A 20,827-nucleotide genomic window follows, 5' to 3' on the forward strand; every position below is an offset into this window, starting at 1 on the left:
TTTTGGATATTATTCAAGGTACTGATATTCCAAACGTTTTTAGAAAGAAAATTATTCCATTAGTTGAATTTTGAAGTAATAATTTCCTGTTAATGTAGTTATGTTGGTGGAGCTGAAGAAATCTGCTGCTATCCTGTGTTCATCCTTGGCCACGCCCTGTCATAATAAACATTTTCTTGATAACATACAGAGCTTTTTCTATATCATCCTTTCCATCAGGATTCTTTTCCAGCCAATAGATCAAAGCCACAGGATCTATGTACAGATGTTGTTCTGTGAGCCGTGTCAGTACTTCACGTATGTTTCCCTGTAGAATAAGAAAGGCTTCATTACCATAGAACCAGCATTTCATATAACTGCTGGCCATATCTACAAGACTTCTAATCTTATCTCCATACTCTTTTTCATTGAGCTGTATATATTCAACAACTGATGGGATGTCAGTTTTCCATTTTCCCTGAATATCAATTTGAATACTTTTCAGTTTTGTTGGTTTTGTCAGTTGTGGTGTTGTTGGTTTTGTCAGTTTCTGTTTCGTAGTGTTGTCAGTTTTGGTTTTGTTAGTTTCATCAGTTTCGGTTTCGTCATTTTTTTCAGTTTCATCAGTTTCCATTTTTCTGGAAAACCAGTTTGAATACTTTTAATTAATAAAGGGTATTCTATTTCCTTGTACACCTGTAGGTCTTTAAGTTGCTGGACTGTAGTCAGGTTAGAAAAATTGCATTTTCGTAAGAATGTAGTCACAATATTGTAATAGACTTTCAAAACTCCTTTGTTTATAATATGTTCAGATTGTTTAGATCTCGTATCTCTCTTTCTGGGAAAACTGAAGCGGTCTGAAATGCTATATTCCATTTCCATAATAATTTTTTTCACATATTCATTACACTCTTTCGTGAGGTTTGCACTTTCCAGCACTCTTTCCAGACATTCATGGGCTTCTTCCATAACCTGTGAAAGACAATTAATATTAGCAGGAAAAAAGAGCAATCACTGCACATTGTCTAAAATGAGCTTTAGCAGCACTAATTGTATTATCTCAATATCTATCTCTATATATAACATAGATATTTATCACTCTCTTGTCTACACATGCAAACACACTTTGCTGCAAAATATGTGGGGCTGTAATGCTGGGGCACTTTTGGGTGAGTTCACATACTTGTCCAGAAATAAGCTGTGCATAGGACCATCATACAAAAAGAAGAGACAACATAGCAAGGATATTTTCTCATAAACAGGGAATATCAAGGTCAAGAAGAAGAAGCCAAATAGAAATATTATTGGAAGGGATCCTGAAACAACAGATACTTTATGACATTTAGAACATAAGTTGGACATGCAACCAGAAGTATAATAATTTGGATGTTTTCCTACTGAAGAGTTAAGCCTGTTTTCATTTTATTGTTATGTTTGACTGTATATAGAAATACATTTCTTTTATGGAACAGTATATCCAGCATGTTCATATACTATACTACACTGGTGGAGAATGTGGACACTGCTTGGTTTAATATAGAGTTCTCTACAATATTATATGTTGCTGCATTACCATCCAAAAGTGCTAATACCTAATGAGTTAGTATCCCCACTTGTAAAACTGCTTTGCGTCTGTTAACACAATAACCTGCAAAGACAGAGTATTGTATATATGCTTGAGACACTGCTACCTTTTTGGTAAGCAGTTATTTCTACAATGAGTAACCATAATGAAAGGATATAGGAATGCTTCACAGATACTGTGAGTCTGGAAGAGAAGGATTACTGACTAAATTCTTAACTGAGTATTAAGCAGAATCAGAGACTTTTTCCACACCAAAAGAACCACAGTGATGAACCCAGAAACTAAGCTTTGAGAGTGAAATAAGCAAAACAATTTTTAAACCAAGTTTTAAAATAAATCATATAATGTACAAAACAGTGGCTGAATGATAAGTAATGTTGAATGTTTTAACAAAGTGTTATTAAACTGTTATAAAGGTTGTCTATCAAATAAATATTGTACTTCTAACCAACATAGTAAATCAGTATCATATTTTAGCAACAACAAAAAATATTCAATTTACAAGACTCTCTCTCAGCATATGTTTTTTTCCAGATTAAGCATATACATTCTTGCTTTCACTGCTGAAAACACCAAGTCCACCAAATCTCTTAAAAATCCCTCATTCTCATATGGTCAAACCACAGAAAATTAAACTATCCTAATTTTTATAAAACAATACCTCAGAATTTATTTTAAATACTCTCTTCCCTATTTTCACTTTCCCTCCACCTATAGTATCAAACACAGCCTTATACTCAAATAACTTTTTTCCACCACTTCATCAATAATTCTTTTTTGTGGCTAAATTACTTCTGTGATAAGGTTCCTAACCCCTCTGACATCATATCCTTACACCAGTAATTCTAAAACAAAAATCAACATTTTTTTCTTCACTGTTTTTGTTTAGAAACTACAGATAAAATCACAAAGAACACTTCTAATTAGTATTCTTAACATAATTTCTTAGTGTGTCTAACATTTTAAACCTCTCTCCCAGCACCAACAGGAGCATATCAATTATTTTTCTCACTACCTGATCCCTTACTTTTTCAATCAATATGCAATAATCTCCCCTCCACCCCATCCTCATATAACTACTTCAACATTATGCACAGTCCTCACTGAAATACCCATGAACATTCATCTAAGCAAGAACAAAAATACTAGTCTCCCCCTACTGCATGATTTAATATATCTTTCTAGTTGAAAAAGAAGTCAAATATATATTGAAAGTATTATACTAGTTTTTAGCCCAGTCATTTGCACCTATCTTTTTTATGTGTTGCCTAAACACAAAGTCACAACTCCTATTTCCTGATATGTGTTTATGTTTTGTCTTCCTTCTCTTTCTGACCCATGTATCTACTGACCAATTCCTTTCTTTGCTTCATTCCTTATCAGTGTTATCTGTTTCTCAGAATCATCCCCTGTAAATGCATACTCAGAATTCTGCAAGATACTGTACTGATTTTTATGATATTCAGTGTCTATGTGATACACAGTGCTATTTTTTTCTCGGTGTTCTATCTCATCCAGTTCAAAATAAAATGGACCATTTCCGTGAATTGTTCTTGTTCATCTTCACTGTCACATTTTCATATAATCTTTTCACATGACAATTACACCCAAATGCTTTCTGTCCCCATACCTCATGTATTTTTGGCTTGCACTACCACCTAAATACCATATCTCTTTCCAACAAGTACAACATCTGTTAGGACAGTCTTTAGCCAAAGCTTACTCATTCTGGCAAATAAAACATTTGGCAGGTTGGCTTCTGTATCTTACCACTCCCCTCCATCCATTTATATTAATCACATTGCTAAGATGACAGGTTATTATTGGTAATATGCAAGTTCACAGAAGGTTCCCAGCTTCCAGTTCATATATTACATTTATCTAAGATTTTTTCTGACAAAATAAACAGTCTTGGATAGTATTACAAACAGTTATTATGTATACATCTAAAATAGTCTCTGGTCTGAAAAACAAATACATGTATGCAACCTTTGTTTAGTTTGCCATTACTCTTTGAAATTCCAAATCTCTAAATGTATAATTTATTAAAGTCTAAACTCCAGTGGAACAATGTGCTGAATCAAAAACTACTGTAAGTTGTAAATACATTTTGCACAATATATCAAAGTTAGATAACATTTGTTCTTTCCTGACGGTTTGGAGGCCAAATTCCTGTGTCAATCAATGCAGCAAAAGAAAAATGCACCTTCTGAGCTTCCTAAACATCAGTTTGGACATGATCCCTTACCACTGACATCACTATCAGCAGCCCTGTCTTCTCCACACCTCTGAACCCTCTCAGCTGCTTGGTGAAAATCAGTAGCATTATTAGGATCACTTAGTCTCTAGTTCTCAAATTCCATTCTCTCCATCATGTCTGCCCAGAGTGAAACTAAAATTATAAGCTGACAATTTGAAACATCCATTAAATATTCACAAGTGTCTCTATGCACTCAATCTCCACAGCTACTGTAAGAGTATCCACATTCCAGTAAGTCTTTTCCATCACATTTACTGGCCGTCTGTTTAAGGGCAAACACTACAACAACTTCTCATTCATAACCTTGTTTAAAACATTTCATTCTCTCTCTTACCCCCATCTTTCTAGTTTTGTTTAAATGTTCCCATCCACATAATAAAACTTATCTATACTTCCTTTATATCACTTTTTTTGCAATAAATATACCTTATCACGTTTCATTATTTTCTCCCTTCCAGTTCCCTTGTAAATAATTTTTCAAATATTCATATTTTTCTTATGCAATAATTTACCTAACATTCATTTTCTAAACTACTTGAACACATAATGCATGTAAAGTGAAGTTAAGTGCACCCCAAGGTGCAACAAATCCATCCTACCTTTCTTATTATTCATGATACCACTTTTACCAGAGTTCAGTCTGCAACCTTACATACATTGAAATCTTACTTGTATCAATTCCCTTTCTACTTTTCTTGTAAGTATACATACACTTCTTAACTAATAAGAATGTTCCATTCACAAAGTAAACCTTCTTTACAAAAAATTGAAAACTTTACCACATAATTTATCAAGATTTATCTTCATTAACTTTTCTTCCCATAACATTTCTACATTTTTGCTTTCCATATACTACTCCTAATGTCAGAAATCTGTTTCATTAAGCTGAATTTCTCCTACATTAGATTTTTGCATACCCTTATGGTCATCTTTTTTAAATTAATTTCCATTTCTGCAACAATTCTTCTTCTTAATGACATTCTTTTTCCTTCCTATTAATAGAGATAATCAGCATAAGCCAATGCTACCAGTGAATGTATTACTTTTAATATCTCCAACCATTCTTCTTTCAACTTCTTTACTTTTCTCAGAAATAGTTTTACTAGACCAAATATATTGTTTATGAGATAGTCTTGTCTTAAGCATATCTCCATGTTTATCTCTTCTCCACTCAACCATCTACTAAAAACATATCTACAAATTATCATATAATATTTAGTTATATTCATTATTTTTCCCCCAAATCCATGGGCTCTTAACATCATCTATGTCTGTTTACAACTGACATTGTATACCTGTTTATCCTTCTCTTTCTCCTATATTACTGTCTACCACTTCATTAATAATCAGCATTATTCTATTCAGTTCTCACTTTCATTCCATAAATACATTAACAAAATAAAACACATTTGACAGTCTTTCTTTTCATTATTATGTTATGATCAATGTTGCATAAAGCTATGAGATACCAATTTATCTTCTTTCATTCCTTTCTTCTGTAAATACATTTCACAATTATATTACATATCAATGCTTCCAATGTCCCATTCAGCCATTCATTTAATACTTGCAAAAAAAGTATTTTATCTGTTTGAGACAGTTGTTATAAAAATGCAACTTAGTCTTCTATTGGTACCATCCAATCATCCACCACATTTAATACCATATCCAACTCCTCCATTGTATACTTCTAATTCTTTTCTTAATCTTATATCTATTTTTATTTTACTCTTGTCAGTTCTAATATTGTCTCTATTATATTTGCAACTATTGTCATTTTCATAGTAGCAGTTTTATTATCTTTTTCCCTTTAAAAAGTATATCTGATTTTTACTGTCTTTCATCTTCTCCACATTCCTACGACACATCTAATCTCACTTAAAATGCTACTTTTCCATTTGCTGTAATTTTTTCCACAAGATACACTAAAATATTTACTTTTTTCTTTATTTCTTAATTAGTTCTCTATCTCCAAATAACTTATTTTTATTTCAATTTTGCCTTAAAAGGAATCCAAATAGAGTCCAATTTTCATAGAAACCTTTCATTAATATATGCTCTTTCAGCAGAGATTATGCCATGTCCTTCATTTTTTCCAATTATTTATGTTCCATTGTTAACCTTCTTGAGATTTCCCAGTTCTGAATCCATTTTATTTTTGCCTATTAAACTTTGTTGCATAATGATATGAAAAAAACTGCTACCTGATTTAACACTTGTAATTTTCTTCTGTTTTTATGAATAAGTCACATAATCTAGTTTTCTTTTTAAATAGGTTTTTTAATACGTTTATTCATGCTTGCTGCTTAATATTAACCCTCACCATCCTATCACTTCCTATATTTTAACATCTTTAACTGTTTTTGATCTCTTTCTCAAACTACACATAAAATATCAAGAACTTTCACACATACAACTTTTTATATCCTCAAACAAATCCTCTACTTCCTTAACAGGTACTTAAACAGTTATGGCTCTCATGGGACAGCTATTTGTTCTCATATCTACTCTCTGTACTAAATACCATCATATCAAGTATTTCAATATCAATATTTTCAATTAACGCACGTATCCAAGAGCATAATCAGGTCCAAAGGTCTTAACTATTTGCTCCCCTACACTTAAAATAATTCATTCTTTTCCCTGTAGTAAATATTATATACAATAAACATATTATATCCCTCAGAATTTGTTCACACCATTTTAAGGCAACCAGCCTTCTAAGATCATTCTCTGGGCTGTTTACATTTAGTGCTACAAAGTTTCCATGATCTTTTTCCTTTTGCAGCTCAAAGCTTGGTTTTATAAAGCTTTTGTTTTGTTTTTCTTTATAACCACACTTTCTTTTAGTATTTCTTCCCCTTTTCTTGTATTCCCCAGAATCTTCACTTCGCTCTTCTGAGACCAGAATGTCGTATTCATTTTCTTCTAAAATATTTTTGCTGTGTGTTTCAAAAAGCAAATAGCTCTGTCTAAATCACTTTCATGTTGCCCAGTCTCTTTATCTGATGTAACATGCTCATTTACTGCTTTTGCCCAATACATATTAGATTCATCTTCTTTATGCTTTGCACATTTTGTTCTTGAACACATTTTTTCTACATTATCTTCTACTACATTCACGCATCAAAGCAAATATGTCATTCTTCTCGCACTTTTTACATTACAAAACAATATGTTTGTGTCCATTTTCCCCATATTATACACACCTCTGTCTTGGGAATTCTACTAACAAATGGGAAAAATTCCTATGAGAAAAAATAAAGACCAAACATTTGGTTGATTCCACTAATAAAGTATTCAACTGTTTCCATTTATAATAGCTACACATTTGATAAGTGACATATATTCTTATCTTTAATACACAGAATGAGCTTCACCTCCCATCCCTAAGTCCATATAGTACATTCATAAGTCATTTTATGTATATATCAACACATTTTTCTTTTACATACACCTCTATATCATTTTGTGAATGTCAGTCCTAAACTACAGTAGCAGTTTTCATTTTGGCAGCATGCTAAAGTCATTAATATCAGACTCCCAGAGATCATAGTCATTTTTTACTAAACTCTGCTACAAGGAATATCATTAATTGAAAATGTTCACATGTCACTTTAGCACTGGTTGATATGCTATATATATATTATGGAATGAATGTGTGGTGAAATGAAATCTAATGCCTTTATCAGATTTCCCTGTAAATATTCCTGCCCATGTTTGCGGTTGCCTTATTTCTGGACTCCTTTGAGTTCTGCTGCATAAGAAATAGAAATTCTGGTAATGCCATTATTCCTTTTCTTTACAGAAATCAAGTTCATCTCCATACTGACCTTACAGCACTTTAGTGACTTTTAACTTTTTGCAAAGCTCTTATTATTGTATCCTTTGGTTTTACCACACCAGCATTCTCAGTCATGGCATTCTTCAGATTTCATCTTCTAGTGACAATTTCTTTTGTGTAAATGTTATTCCATGAGACATTGTCATTTCACTTTTCAATATCCATTAACCACAGAAATTCTGAGTATTGCAGTGTGTCAGCTTGTAGTTCAATTATTAACCCCTTTTTTCAGCCCTGCATGCAGTTCACATCAGTTACATAGTGTGGCTGAGTTAATGATGAATTCACCTCTCCTTTACATACAACTCTTTCACACATTGTTTCCCTCCCAACAGCTTTCTCTCCATAAAACAGGAAAAGGAATTTTCTCAGTGTCTGTAAAATTTCTCATGGTCATCATGAAAGGCGATATGTATATATGAACACAGTGTCAATGAGGGCTGATACTTCAAAGTCATTTTGCTGAAAGATACTTTCAGTGTTAAATTTTCTACTTTTCTCCACTGCTGTGCTCCCATGGAGTTGGCATACATAAGTTTGGAGGGTGTAGGAGGTATCTTCCCAAAACTGGGGATGTTGCATAGGGGTGCCTGTACAAAAAAGAACAAGGTTTAATGAATGTGGCTTTTGGCAATTTAATTATGTCATATTTTCACTTTAAATTTCCTTTGGTGAGGCAACATTGATCCATTATGAATGCCACCTCGAGTCCCTCCTGAAAATGGGCCATACCTTGTTGAATGAAAGAGGACATTAAAAAGAAAATAAATACATTTATTGATTAATTAAAGTAAATTACCAAATATACTCCATGGAGTTTATTTGGAAATTGGGAAGTCACACACACTGTGCTTGAGACCATTTCTGAAAGTATGGCAACACCACAAGTGCCATTATAGGTTCATAAGTGTTTACTAGGCTAACGACCACAAGGGTCTTTTTAAGCCTAGCTATGCATCCCAAATCTCTGACAAGTCCTGATGCCCTTGATAAGTTTCCTATCCAATTGTTCAAGTTGCACTTGAATTGGATTAGGGAGGAACTCTGCTTCATGTGGATGGGGAGGCTGTTCCATAGACGGGGTAATCTCTGGAATACATACCTATCTCTCCAGCATGTCCTATTTATATCACAGGCAAGGTTTAAGTCTTTTGAATGGGTACTTTTAGTACTGTTTGTTTTGTGAATAAGCAGGAGATCCATCAGAGTGGGATTGAAAATTCCCTGCATGCCAATCATAGATGTCCCCTCAAAAGCCTGTAGGAGACAGATTACAGGGATAGGGCCTTGAAGTGGCCTGCATAGGACATATTACTTATGCCCTGTATTCTTTTAGTGAGGAATCTCTGTGGATATTCCATTTGTTGGATATGCCTTGTTAGGTGCATACCAAAGGGGGGCATTGTACTCAATTATAGGTCTGATGAATGCCAAATACAGTGGGACAATGACTTCCTTGGACTTAGATGCCATACCTTTGTTTATAAGTTGTGCAACATAGAATGATTTCCTCACCACTGTAGAAATGTGATGGTCAAAGGCTAGATTACTATCTACATGTGTCCCTAAGTTCCTGACTACTGGGTCAACTCTAAGGGGTGTGTTGTCAATATGATAGCTACCAGGGATGGATGACTTCCTGAAGGATAATATTATGCATTTCTTGGCATTTAGTTTTAGTCCATGACTCTGACACCAGTTGTTTGTCTGTGTCAGCCCCTCCTGGAGAACATTTGTGTCAGGGTAAGATTCAATGATGGCTCCTAATTTGCAGTCATCTGCAAATTTGTCAGCCAGAGATGACTAACACTGGCCTTGACTTCTGAGAAGTAATGTAAAAAATGAGCAGTCCAGGGAATGATCCCTGAGGGACTCCACTTGTGACTGGCCTCTTTGTAGAGGTGGACTCCCCAATTCTAACTTCCTGGGTCCTGTCTGTGAGCCAGTTGGTTATCCACTGGGTGACATATGGGTTTGTACCTCACCTCTTGAGTTTGTCAACAATGCCCGAGTGGGGTATTGTGTCAAATGCCTTGGCCAGGTCAAGGTAGACAGTGTGAACAATTTTGCCCTCATCCATTGCTTTGGTGACCTTTTCAATGAAGTCCACCAGGTTGAGTAGGCATGATCTGCCCTTGATGAAACCAAACTGGGTTGGGTCCAGTGTCTGGAGGTTTACTATATCTCTATTGATCATCTCCATGATAATTCTTTCCATGACTTATGATTTTGATCAGCATGTAGGATATTCTAACAAGGACTAGGAAGCTGTATTATCACTGCTCTTGTGTTTTAGCCATATGTCTGAAACTACATGCATATCAAGGTGATAGAGAATGAGACGACTTTGTATTAACTGACACTTATTGTGATAACTGCTAATTTGATACTAAAGTCCTTAAACCAGATGTCATTTGCAGACTTGCTGTATATACAGTTACACTGCAGACTTCTACTAGATGAATATTATCAGAAAGTATGGCAGTGATAGGTTGTGAGGTATTGGTAACTGGGGACATGAAATTATACCTGTATTTGTTTGAGAGACTCATGATTTTATTAGAGAAGCTATAGGTTTAAAGGAACAAAATTTCAGGCATATTGCAGCTTGTACAGCTCTATAGCCAGTCAGAGAGGTGCTTTTAGTTTGGCAGTAAAGAGCTTCTTTTAAGGGACACTGAAAGTGTAATGTCTGCAGACAGAGATTGCCATTCATTACATACACACTTCTGTCATAAAACTGTAAATAAAACAGACAAAATTGTTATCTTACACCCTAGTGCTATGGCTTCTGCCTTCTTGAGCAGATAAAATATTTATTGGCACACAATATAAATAGTATCAGAACCTATTGGTAATTAGCATCTTAAAGATACATGCATACATACTTATATAGTCTTCTGAAATAACACATTCTCAAGGATTCAGAAACAGGCCCACTTCTCACAGTAAGAACTGGTGTAAAAAGGGGCTATTTCCCTGATGCAGTATTTTGCGATTCAGAGAAACATTAGCTGTAATGAAGGAGGCCCTCAATATCAGCTAATTTGCATGTCTCTGAATCTGTATTAATTACAGAGAGTGCAGATCAGCACTTTCCTGAGGTAGTTAACACAGTGAAGCCATGCATCGCATTGACACAGGCACACACCAATTCACTCTTGTAGACACATACACACAGTAAAACACATCCGCACACACACAGTAAAACACACACACTACATACTCCTTTCTTGTTCCTGAATTGACAGAATATCCCCAATGTCTCCTCTTACATTTTTCACTGCCCTCATAAATCATGAATTATTACACTCACTCATTAATGTTAGACATTAAAGTTTCAGACTTCATATCCTTCAGTAATTGCATGCCAATGCAAATGTTGTTATTCCAGTAACTTTCTAAATTTATGAGTAATAACTGCAATCTGTCTCTCATTGTGTGTCTTTGTATCACTATTAATTTTGTCTTTGTTTAGCTTTCTTATTTTACGAAGTTGAGAGGTATGCTTAAATGTGACCTGTCCCCCTCACATGTGACTTACGAATTGTTGCAGGGATTGATTAATGCTCAAGATCTTCATTATGTTTACTAACTTAGCAATTAGCACAGTTGGTTAATGTTGCTGTTTTCAGTATCTGGGGTGCAGGGGTTGAAAGCTTTCTCTCTTTTGTATTTAGTTTTTATCCTCATATTATTTCCTTGTGTCTGTTGGTGGCATATATGACAAATATCCTCTGTGGGGAGGGTGCAGAGTTTGAAATCCTAATTACCTTTAAGGCATACTATTTAAAGTATCCCTGGTGCCAAGGGGTCCTCCAGCCCACATCACTTTTTCTTTTCTAAGTGTCCTTAAGGCATGTTGTTAAAGAGTTATCCTCCAGTGGCTATTGGTTTCCCCAGCCATATGTGCCTTTAAGGCATGAAGTTAAATGCCCCAAAACAGTGTCAGTGCCTCAACAGGTAGAACACTTGCCTTTGGTTAGAAGGCTGTGGGGTTCTATTCCCACACCAGGTAGATTGATTGCTGACACTAAAATTCAACATAACAAGGGTGCTGCTCTCCTGAGTCTGCTTGAGTTGGTGGCAGCTAAGGTGGATATAAAAGATCCCATGGCACGTATCAAAAAGAGTAGGGGTCTTTTATTTATATACAAAAAGAACTCTTATTTAGAGCATGTTTGCATATTTACAAATTTGCAAATATATAGATATATAAATATATTTACATATATGCATGATTTCCTTTACATTCTTACATTTTCATCCCTATTAGACCCCCTACTCCTTTTTCCATAACCACCATCTAATTTTACTTAATATTGTTGCTAAAAGCCAGTTAACATTAAACAATTTCATTTATTTTTTCATTCCATATAACCCATATTGGATAAAATAACTTATCTATTCTTTCAACATATTCTTCACTTCTATTCTTATGAAATCCATATTTAATCATATCTATGTTTATTTTATCCACTTTTATAACTAATTTTCTTTACATAGATTCCCCATAACTTTTTTATTCTTTTACATTTCACAACATATGTTCCCTAGTTTTTTTTCTTGACAATGTAAATATATTCTATCACTTTTATTTTTAAATGGCATATTTTGTTTTACTGGCAATTTATCTAGTACCAGTCTCCACAAAAAAATCTTGACAATCTACTTTCTGATTACACCATTTGCTCTGTATCTTTATAGCTTTATTTTTTTTTCATCTGTTAGATTTTCCCATGGTTTTACATAGTAATGTTTTATCATTACATTCTTATACAATACTTTTCTTTTTCTATATCATCAATGTCTATATTCCACAAATTGTTTTGGTAACATTTTATTTCTTCATTTATGCACTCTTTCTTTACTCTTTTTTTATCATACCCCAAACTTTATCATATTTATATCTATATAGTTTTACTACTAATCTCTCACCGTTTTCATTTATCCTTTTTAATACTTTGTGCAAATTTAATGAAGCAGCATATAGCAGTGGTTTAATTAACCCTAAACCTCCTTCCTCTATTTAGATGCAAAACTCTCCTTTTTACTGGGTTTAATCTAGAACCCCATAGGTATGAAAAAATATATGCAATAATTCCTTTTCAAATACTTCTAGCAACATAAATACACTTGCTAAGTCTGCTACTCTTCCCATTAGTAGTAAATTTATCAAATACATTTTTCTGAATGATAATTCATACATTCACCAGAAAAGACAGGTTTATTTTATTTCTTCTATTGTTTTTCCCATTGAATTCTACTTAACATCTTTATTCCCAAATGTTATACCTAACACAGACATTTCTTTGTTAAATATATACCTCATCTTTACATCACCTAAATCTTTACTTTTTCTTTTATTTAAAGCCATTCCTATCACCTCTAGACACTCATTTGTGCAAATTATTACTACTTTTATCCAAATGTTGTTTTTTGTAAACATTATGAGGTCATCTCCATATGTTAACAGAATTGGAATTCTTAACCCTTTAGGTGTTACATAACCCGCCTCCTTCATTTTGTAATTTATTTCACATACTAGCACATTCATAACTAATGCAAAGAGTATACAACTCATTGGACATCTCTTCCATGCACCACTCTTCATATGTACCTCTTGGCTTAACCAGCCATTTACAAGTATTTTAGTTTATTATTACTATACACTTGAATACATAATTTCCTTTCTCATTTACCTTAATTCTTTCATTATTATCCATAGGATTTCAAGTCCAGTTGTATCAAATGCCTTAATCAGGTCTCCTACCATGATTTTTGCTAGCCCTGTGGCAGTAGTTCTTCCACACCACACATTTGCATGTACACTCTCACCTATGGCCAATTTAGAGCATCCAATCTACCTAATGCATGTCCTTGGAATGTAGGAGAAAACCCACACAAGCACAGGGAGGATATGCAGACTCCACAGAGAAAGTACACCAGCCGAGAATTGAACTAGGGAACATCTTTCTGTGAGGCTATAACATTAACCACTGCACCACTCGTAATATCATCCACAATTTCTCTATCATTAATCATTCTTGACAACCCTTCTCCTTTTTACTATATATCCTATCTTCGATAATATTTTCCATTTTAGTTTCAAATCTCAATCATTATTGTTCAGTACTATTGGTATCCAGTTTTTTAATTGTCTTCTGCCTTCCTTCCTCCATATGAATTTAAGTATTCCACTACACAACTCTTTATACATAAAACCTTCATCTAACCATTTATTCAAAATCTTTAAAAAACATTTTGCCAATTTCTTATATTTGTATACATTTCATAGCCTATTCCATCTTGACCTGCAGCCAAATCTATATTTACTTGTCCTAATACTTTAGCTCATTTAAAGACATTTCCTTTTTCAACTCTGTTCTCTTTTTCTGTTAACCTTTTTACTTTCCATGTTTTTTCCCTACCTACTTTTTTATACAGTTCTTGTACATATTATACTATACTATTTACAATCTTTTCGTGAATTCTGTTTCTCCTTTTACATTTTCTCTCTCTCATTACACTACCATCTTCCTTTACTAGTCTGCTTAAGTAACTTGATATTTCTTCTCTTTTTCCTTGTAAAAATATATGTGTTTATATATAGCAATTCTTGTTATTTTTTCTTGACTTCTTTCATACAATTATTTTTTGTCAAAGTACTTTAAATTTTTATATTTCTTTTTCTCACATCATACTGCCACTGCAAAGACCAATTTTTATAAAATGTTCTCACAGTAATATATTTTTTCCATAACTATATTACTAATTTCTTTCCTTCATCATTCCATGGTTTCTCATTTATCATTTTTATTACTTTGTCTATATTTATATATTTCTTATTTCCTTTATTAATAGCCATATTGCAAAGTGATCAGAAAATTTGTGTTTCAGCTACCTCCTTTTCTCCTATAACTAATCCTGCTGATACTATAAAATAATCCATTTCAGTTTTATACATATCCCTTTTGTAAGTCCATGACTTTTTGTCCCAATGTTTTAACTTACCACATCTTATAACTTCATTTCCTTTCTTTTTATGCTTGCTTCTTAAATCACAATTAAAGTCTCCTGTTATCATATTCATATTTATCACTACATAATCTAAAATCTGATTAAATATGCTTTTGCTTTCTTTACAATTAGTATAAATATATAATGTTATAATTCTATGTACTTGTTCTTTCCATTTTAAGTCTACAGTGGTTAACCTTCCATTTTTGCTAAAGTTGCATCTAATATCTTTACTGTATTCCTACAGAATACAGCTATTCAAGAACATCTCTCATTTCCCATATTCCAGATTATTTTTCCTCCCCATAGTTTCTCTTTTTGTCATCTTTCATTTGTTAAAAAGCTTGTGAATTCTAATTACATCTATATCAATGTACTGCACCATTCCAAAGTTCATATTCTTCTTACTATATTCTTAATACTATTGGCATTTATAGAAAACACTAAATTTTTCATTTTTCCTTTTCCATAGATTCATAGTTTCAAAAGTTCATAGTTAATTCCTAAGCTAACTTTCTTAATAGGCCATTCTAAGCCTAGCCAAATTCTCTAAAGATGAGAATCACATTGTCCCTTGTGCAAACATCTTAACCATTATACCAAGCCCCAGTTGTTAGCTGTATATATTTTTCATCCATTTCCTTTCTTTGTTTTGTATTTTCCTTTAACATTTTCCTTTGCTGATTTTGCTCTTTTACCAATAGAATTCTTTTTTATTTTACTACCTGCCAATTTGTCTTCATCACCTGTTTCAGAACCTTCTTCTATGCCCTCTATTTTTTCTCATCTATTTTTTCTTCTATTTCCACTAGTTCTAAAATGACTTCTCTTTGTTCATTTTATTCTCTTTCTTTTTCCTTATTCTTATTTTCATTTTTCAATCCATCCACAAATGCCCAATTTTGCTACATTTATAACATTTCAAATCTCATTTGTTTGTATCATGCACCATTTCACCACAAATACATTTTCTTTTGTCACAGTTACTTATCAAATGTCCTTTTCCACAAAAAAAAAAAATTGGATTGTCCCCAGTATTTTCCAACACCCTTATTTCCCTCCACATTTATCATGCTTGATATATGTATATTTTCTCTCTGTTTTTAATACAGTATTACAAACTCATCCATCATTCCATAAATCACTTTTGTCACAAACTTTTACACTGTCCTGTACTTCTTTACATAAAGTCTTCAAATGCACTTTCAAAGTCTCTCTTTTAACCTCTGTTCAAAATTGTACATGAATTTCTTTTTTGTTTCCCTGTTAAAAGTTTTTACCACATAAAGATTCTATGGGTAACAGTCTTTCTTTTTTCAAATTCTCCAAGAGATTCATAGTGTCCTGAAATTAAATGACATATTAAAACAATTTGGAGCTGAGATACAAAAATACAAATAAAAAATGCTCATGGTGCTATAGGACCAGAGAAGATTATCTTCCTGTTTCTAATATGGCAGCATTTAAAATGATGTGTTAACTTAATTGAAGTTGTAAAATATTTTAAAGAACATATAATTAAAAATATAGCATGGTACATAATTAAGACCCCTTTTTTTTTTTTTTTTCAAAAAACCCAAAAAAAGCCCCAGTTGTTAGCTTATATATTTTTCATCCATTTCCTTTATTTTTTTTTCCCCCCCTTTTTTTTTTTTTTTTTTTTAAAAACTTTTTTTTTTTCCCCCTTTTTTTAAAAAATTTTCCCCTTTTTTTTTTTTTTTTTTTAAAAAAAAAAAAAAAAAAAAAAAAAAAAACAAAAAAAAAAAAAAAAAAAAAAAAAAAAAAAAAAACAAAAAAAAAAAAAAAAAAAAAAAAAAAAAAAAAAAAAAAAAAAACAAAAAAAAAAAAAAAAAAAAAAAAAAAAAAAAAAAATAAAAAAAAAAAAAAAAAAAAAAAAAAAACAAACAAAAAAAAAAAAAAAAAAAAAAAAAAAAAAAAAAAAAAAAAAAAAAAAAAAAAAAAAAAAAAAAAAAAAAAAAAAAAAAAAAAAAAAAAAAAAAAAAAAAAAAAAAAAAAAAAAAAAAAAAAAAAAAAAAAAAAAAAAAAAAAAAAAAAAAAAAAAAAAAAAAAAAAAAAAAAAAAAAAAAAAAAAAAAAATTTTTTTTTTTTTTTTTTTTTTTTTTTTTTTTTTTTTTTTTTTTTTTTTTTTTTTTTTTTTTTTTTTTTTTTTTTTTTTTTTTTTTTTTTTTTTTTTTTTTTTTTTTTTTTTTTTTTTTTTTTTTTTTTTTTTTTTTTTTTTTTTTTTTTTTTTTTTTTTTTTTTTTTTTTTTTTTTTTTTTTTTTTTTTTTTTTTTTTTTTTTTTTTTTTTTTTTTTTTTTTGTTTTTCTTTTTTTTTTTTTTTTTTTTTTTTTTTTTGTTTTTTTTTTATTTTGATTTTTTTTTTTTTTTTTTTTTTTTTTTTTTTTTTTTTTTTTTTTTTTTTTTTTTTTTTTTTTTTTTTTTTTTTTTTTTTTTTTTTTTTTTTTTTTTTTTTTTTTTTTTTTTTTTTTTTTTTTTTTTTTTTTTTTTTTTTTTTTTTTTTTTTTTTTTTTTTTTTTTTTTTTTTTTTTTTTTTTTTTTTTTTTTTTTTTTTTTTTTTTTTTTTTTTTTTTTTTTTTTTTTTTTTTTTTTTTTTTTTTTGCTCAAAAAAAGACTTTTAAATTTTCCCCCCTTCAAAACCCCCAAACCCCCAAAAAAACCCAAAAAACCCTAAAATCCCAAAAAAAAACCCCCCAAAAGAAAAAAAACCCCAACCCCCACCAAACCAACCAAAACAAACCCTTTTGCTCATTTCTCCTAGGGTGACTCCCAAACCCCCAAAAAATACACCCCAACTTCAAACCTCCACAAAAAACCCAAAACCCAAACCCCTTTATTTCCCCAATTTACCATGTGGAGGAACCTCTTTTTTGTTTTTATTTAACATCATCCAAACACTTTTTTAAAATTTAATGGTTGGGCTCTTAAAGCCTCCAAGGCATTTAAAGGGTAAAACTGGTAATTGTCCCCCAAAATTTTCTTTGCTTTAGTTTTAACATAGCTGGGGAACAGCCCTCCTTCATTTTTGATTTTAGAAACGGGGCTATTGTAAACAAAAGGGTTCGGGGTGATAATCTGCCCCTTCAAAACTTTTTTTCAGGCCAATTTATATTTAAAAACCCTACATTTGTTTTTTACATCCTCCAATCCATAAATTCTGCCCCTGGTACACTTTTTCTTTTTACTTTCTAGGTTTTATTTATTAATCTCAAAATTCTCACCTCTGGGAAATTTCTATGTTTCAAAACCTATTCGACTCCACTATTTTTAAAAAATTTTCCTCTGGTTTGAAGTTGTATTTCTCCATCTTGGGTATCTCTTGATTTTTTTAAACATTTTTCAAATGCCTTTATCTTTTATGGCTTTAATTCTTAACACTCTATACTTTTTATCCCTTGTTCAGCTTAACATTTACAATTTATAAATTTTTTTCAAAATGTAACTAAATTTTCTCCAAATTTTTGATAAAAAATATCTTTGTTTTTCCTAAGGCCCTTTTTCCCTATTTTAAAAAGTTAAAAAGGGAAAAAAACAATTTATAATAAAACTTTTTCAAATGTTTTTCCACCCTTCTTTAAGTTCTTAAAAACATAATGAAGGTTTTTAAACACGTCATTTTTTCTAAAGGCTTTCTTTTTTGAGAATATGACCTTATTCCCACCAAAAACTAAAAATTTTAATTTTTTGCACCCAAAAAAACAAAAAACCCAAACAAACGAAAAAAACCACCCAAACACAAAAATTTTTGTTTGCAGGTAGGAATGTATTAGTGTTTATTTCTGGAATAACTTTTTTTAATCAGGCTATCCATACTATCATAACTTATCTAATTTTAAAAAATCAACAGATTTACTCATTACGCTTTCTGAACCATAAGAATGAAACTCTAATGTCTAGTATTGACTGATGGTAATAATCCATGACTTAAGAGGGGTAGGGAATAACAGGATGTTTCAGGAATGTTCTCTCCACTCAAGTGACAGGTAGTATGTATAGTGATATGTATTTTAGTGTGTGCATGTTTGAATGTCTGTATGTGTGTGTGGGAGAATGACTGAGGGGGTTGCCTGTAGCAATGCAATGACTGGGCTGCCAGACATGCTTATGACAAGAAAGTGTTGATTATCTGAATTCAGAGTCACACAAATTAGTTGATAGCAAGGACTTCTCATTGTGGCTAATGTGTCTCTGAATCACATTTTCCACAATCACAGAAACAGCCCCTTCTGGCTGCAGCTCTTACTGCCTGTGGTGGGATTCTTTCGGGTCCCAAGAAATATTTCTAGATATATACTGCCCATATGTGCTTAAACTGTCATGTATGTTACTGCAATATAGAGCAACTGTCCAGTTGTTTAAGCAGACTTCAGGTGCACAAACCAGGACAATAAAAGGTCTAAGTGTTATTTATAGTGAAGGAGCTGTAATATAATACTGCTAATTTGTCAGAAGTACACTAACATGGTTATTTAGGCTGGTCACACTGATCTCTTTATTGTCATAATGAGGACAAAAGCTATTACCTATGCAAACAGTATCATGCAATCATGAGATACAAAATTTGTCTGAGATGGACAGAAGTAAATTATAGTCTGATCTAAAACAGTAACAAAAAGAAAACATAAACACATCAGCACACAGGTCATGCTGTCATTTCAGTTCAGCACACTGTTTTCTAAACACTACCACTGTAAGGGTAACTCAGTTGTCTCCTCCATTAAATCGGATGCAATATTGCACAGTGAGTGAGCAGGGGTTGTGAAAGCTTTGTCTCAGTGTCTGATCTAGTCCACTGTTTTTAGTTTCTTTATATCTGTGCACAGCTGGCTATGAATAATAAGACCATTTATCATCTCTAAGAATAAGAGCTATATAAATATCTCATGGTGTGTACAAACTGCCTGTTACTTCACCTTTATTAAATTTTGATGTAAATCTGCATGTGCTCTTCAGTGCCCTGCATGAGCTTATCCCCAGTAGTGTTTGAATCTGCAGTATGAAGTATGGACTGAAACATGCTGGTGAAATACAACAAAAATGTGTTACTGCATGTTCTGTGCTTCCTGCTAGGAAATGCCCTAGGATATCTGACTCCTTGGGGGCTAAAGGTCTTGTTGCAGCAATGTCAGAGCAACAAAGAGGAAATAAGCATGACGTGTTTCGACTGGAGGGGAAAGGTGAGATGTGAGTGATGTCATTAAAGTGCCCAAAGCAACTACTTTCCTTGAGAAATGGCTTACACAACTACAAGTGTATTGCAGATATTTTTTTCAGTTGTACATAAGAAAGCCATCTAAAAGAGACCTTCAGTAAACATGTCTATTTTGTTTCCTTAGGGATTGTGGAAATGGTGGCTCATAATTAAAAACAGAAATACACAGTGTGCAGTGATTTTTGGAGTTTTTTCTTAAATTCTTTTGATTAAACCAGTTGCTATCTTTAGAAAGTTAAACAATTCAAGTACGTCACATTTTATTTTACCAGAATGTACCTTATGTCATTCACAATTGGGTTATAGAACTGTGACTTGTTTGCTGTTTTCCAGTATCTGTAGTACTAAAATAATAATCTTCATAGACGTGTTCAAAGTACTCCCAGGTCACTCCTGAAAAAGTAATTTCTGCCTCCTACAAATAGATAAACAAAAAGAAGAAGAATCTGCAGGTTAGGTTTCAATAGCTTGACATCCATTGTTGCCACCTGTCACAAAATTTTCCTGATAGTCGGGAAACCAGGATCTCTGTCAGGAAATCCAGAAATCAGGTTCTCTGTTAGGAAATCTAGTTATGAGTATTTTGCATCATTCTAAGAGAAAACACATTTCAAAGTATGTTTCTTAAACTGTTTACCGATTAATTTGGATTTCCTAAATGCATTCAAATGCAGTGTAAAACAAACATTGCTGTGATTTATGCTTGTGTACATGTTAGGGAAGTTGAAATGTATATAAGAGCATCAAGTTATCCATAATTTCAACTTTCCATTACTCTCAGACATCAGCACTGCACAGAATAAATGGCTATTTTTGGTGGTCTAGGTAAAATGAGTGGGAAAGGATCACATCATTGGGACAGTGGCACAGAGTTACGATCTCACAGTTCTTTTCTTCCTGTCTGAGTT

The 20,827-nt window shown here is 32.1% G+C and overlaps 1 long non-coding RNA gene across 1 annotated transcript in view; it reads right to left on the reverse strand.

The window, feature by feature from the left end:
- Window positions 1–618: 618 nt before the first annotated feature.
- LOC122794734 overlaps window positions 619–20,827 on the reverse strand; it is a 66,169-nt gene continuing 45,960 nt past the window's right edge. The window contains exon 2 of the long non-coding RNA XR_006363682.1: window positions 619–951. This is a non-coding gene — a long non-coding RNA (uncharacterized LOC122794734). The remainder of the gene's footprint in view (window positions 952–20,827) is intronic.

This window comes from Protopterus annectens, chromosome 2.part1 (genome assembly GCF_019279795.1).
Source record: "Protopterus annectens isolate FY-2018-M chromosome 2.part1, PAN1.0, whole genome shotgun sequence".
NCBI lineage: Eukaryota > Metazoa > Chordata > Ceratodontiformes > Protopteridae > Protopterus > Protopterus annectens.